Below are 3,841 nucleotides of genomic sequence, written 5' to 3'. Positions count from 1 at the left end.
ATGGTTGAATATTTAAGCTGTGAATATTTCAATTAAAAACATTTCAAACACATTTTCATTATTAAAAATTCAATAATCCATATTCACCTTTCATATTTCACTTCCAAAATATTCAAACTGTTTAAAAATACAACCTATAATATTCAACAGGCATTTTTCGGTCCATTTTATTTCGCTTTGCAAATTCGCTTCCACAAATTCAGTGGTTCAAATTCGACAGTAAATTCAACATTGACGTCCAGGAACTGCAGGAAAAGCGGTAGATTGCCGAGCATACTCTCCATCTGCTGTTAGTCTACCTCACCAGCAGGGGGTGCAAAAGCGCGTGTTGTTGACGAAGACCAGCAACAGTTAGAACAAGCCATTCATTCATAAAACTCATTTATAGCAATGTAAGATTATTATGAAGGCGGTTTTATGTTAAATTCAGTGTCTTCACGGTTACTTTTCCTGTGTAGCCTACATGCATCTTTCTCTACCGTGAACAAGATTATAATGTTATTCCCCGATGCGGATATACAGATCCAATGTTACATTTTTGAGGTTGATATATATTTCTCTTGGTTGTTTAGTTGCCTTAAAGGGGACATATCATGCTAAATCCACTTTTTTTAGCCCTTAAATGCATTTTGTTGTATATTTGGAGTACAGAAGTACAGAAAAGTTGAAATTATTCTCTTCAGGTGCTTCGTTGATATCTTTATATTCTGTTTTGGTCATATTTTTCAACCGGTTCAGATTTTTCTGTCATCTATGACGTTTTTTCAACTATTACGTCACAGTATTTGCAGCGGAACTGCCAAATAAGGACATCGATTTCCGGCCCAACACTTCCAGCAATCCGCCATTTTTATTTCTCGCTGCAATTTTGTAGTCCAAGCTAAAGGATGCAGAAGTTACGAGAGGGTAAGTTAAAATGTTCGGTTGTTGGATGTAGTAACCCACACGCTTCATTACACCGTCTAATGTAGATGAACTGCCGCGCTTGTGACAGGGCGCAAGAACGAGCAGAGAGAGAGACCCGGTCGCGCGTGCACTCTCTCTCTCTCTCTTCAGAGTCAGGCGAAAGTGTAAACAAGACTTCACCGTCTCCAAACTAGGCGCTGTCTTGCTCTCTCTCCCTCGCACATATTAATCAAAATAAATCGATACGGTGGTAAAAGGTCGGAAGACCAAAGTTTCATGTGTAAATACAGTAATACACCATTGCGATACATACATCCATATGAACACATTTAGAGACCGTCTCTAAAGTGTATACGACATTGGTATACACGTTTCTAACTTCAATAGCATTTGAATAGAACGACTTACAGTCATAAAACCAACTGTAAAGTGTTCATGTAGTGTCAGGCATACTGCGCACCCTTTGGATTTTTGATTCAAATAAATTAAAGTTTGCTATTGAAGTTAGAAACGTGTATAATGTTGTATGCAACTTTGGAGACGGTTCCTAAATGTGTGAATGTCCAATGTCAAGCCAATTTTACATTTATTACATTTAGTCATTTAGCAGACGCTTTTATCCAAAGCGATTTACAGTTCAACTAACAATAGGAGGACAACAATATGCAAGTGCTATGACTCTTCCCAGTTTAAACTAATGCAATACACGTAGGCAGCCTACTATACTATACTATTATATATATATATATATAGAGAGAGAGAGAGAGAGAGAGAGAGAGAAGAGAAAAGAAAAGAAAGTGTTAGTATTAATTGATCAAGTGTTGTGCCAGTATATCACGAAACGCTCTGCATGAAACTTTGCGTGTTAAGTTCATATTCTGAGTCCATCTTCTTGCCTGTAGCCTATATAGTAGCCTACAGCCTACATTCCCAATAAGGTGCGAGTTTGGTCTTTTATATCACTGTATTAGTCCATTAAGCTACGTTAAGCGTTTTGTCCCGAGACGGAAGGGGAATCCTTGAGTATGAGGTATTGAGGGAAACCGATTATAATCCTGTTCATGGTAGAGAAAGCTGGTAACATGTAGGCTACACAGGGAAAGTAACAATGAAGTTATTGAATGAAACATAAACACAGCTTTTGTGTGTTTATCATCTTTTCCGCATATATATACTGACACAGATAATCATTTTCATTTTATGAATGAATGTCTTGCTCTTCTAACTGTTGCTGGTCTTCGTCAACAACATGCGCTTTTGCACCTCCTGCTGGTGAGGTCGACTAACAGCAGATGGAGAGTATGCTCGGCAATCTACTGCTTTTCCTGCAGTTCCTGGATGTCAATGTTGAATTTACTGTCGAATTTGAACCACTGAACTTGTGGAAGCGAATTTGCAAAGCGAAATAAAATGGACCGAAAAATGCCTGTTGAATATTATAGGTTGTATTTTTAATCAGTTTGAATATTTTGGAAGTGAAATATGAAAGGTGAATATGGATTATTGAATTTTTAATAATGAAAATGTGTTTGAAATGTTTTTATTTGAATTATTCACAGCTTAAATATTCAACCATGTTGAATTTCAGCCCATAAAAATGCAAGCCCTAAAAATACAATGCATTAAAATGCAAGCATGGTTAATGTAATGCCTATTTTTTTTCAAGTAGTGCAATTCAACAGGCTTTTTATTTCAAAAACATTTGACATTATTTTTCTTCCATAAGTTTCGATTTCCTCTTTTTCCCATTTTGAAAAATCTTGGGGTTTTAATAATAATAATAATAATAATAATAATAATGCATTTTATTTAATGGCGCCTTATCATAACACCCAAGGTCACCTCACAAGCAATATACAGGTCACTGCATAAGACAATACACACAACAAACAAGCCGCATATACAGATAAAGTGCATTAAAGAGTCAATACAACATGTTATAAAAAAGCTTGTATAAAAAGATATGTCTTTAGACGTGTTTTAAAAGTCAACAAGCAATCGCTATTGCGAACATCAAGGGGAAGAGAGTTCCATAGGTGGGCGGCAGCATAACTAAAAGATCTGGCACCCATGGTAGTTAGTCGAATCCGAGGTACTACAAGAGAAATGTAAGATGAAGATCTGAGAGCACGTGAAGGAATGTAAACATGGAGAAGTTGTGTAAGGTATTGGGGTGCAAGGTTATGAAGTGCCTTATAAGTAAGTAGCAAGATCTTGAATTCAACTCTATACTTTACTGGAAGCCAGTGCAGTTGCTGAAGAACTGGAGAGATGTGCTCAGTAGAAGGTGTTCTAGATAGACACGAGCTGCAGAATTCTTAACCAACTGAAGCTTATGTAGCAATTTGGCGGGAACACCTGTGAGAAGAGCATTACAGTAGTCTATACGTGAAGTGACTAGTGCGTGAATGAGAACTGCAGTATTATTATTTGAAAGAAAGGGACGGAGACGGTTAATATTACGCAAGTGGAAGTATGCAATCCGCGTGATATTATTAATTTGAGCTTCAAAGGATAGTGTGCTATCCATGATGACACCCAAACTTTTAACCTGTGAAGAAGGACAAATTGCAGTATTGTCAATGTACAAAGAAAGACAATTAGATTTAGACAAAACAGATCTAGTGCCAACAAGCAAAGCCTCCGTTTTGTTGCCATTTACCTTCAGGAAGTTAGCTGAAGCTAAACAGCTGGACAAAGATGGTGGTGGAAAAGAACCAGTGGGTTTGGCAGACAGGTAAAGTTGGGTGTCATCCGCATAACAGTGGAAATTTACACCATATTTCCTCAAAATATAACCAAGAGGGACCATATAAATAATGAAAAGAAGCGGGCCCAAGACAGAACCCTGGGAAACACTAGTAGTGACTGTAGATGTTCTTGATCGAAAACCTTTTAATTGAATATGCTGACTCCGTCCAGATAGATATGACCT

The sequence above is a fragment of the Leuciscus leuciscus genome (genome assembly GCF_965113295.1).
Source record: "Leuciscus leuciscus genome assembly, chromosome: 12".
In the NCBI taxonomy this organism is placed as follows: Eukaryota; Metazoa; Chordata; class Actinopteri; order Cypriniformes; family Leuciscidae; genus Leuciscus; species Leuciscus leuciscus.
Note: the sequence above shows the minus strand (reverse complement) of the source record.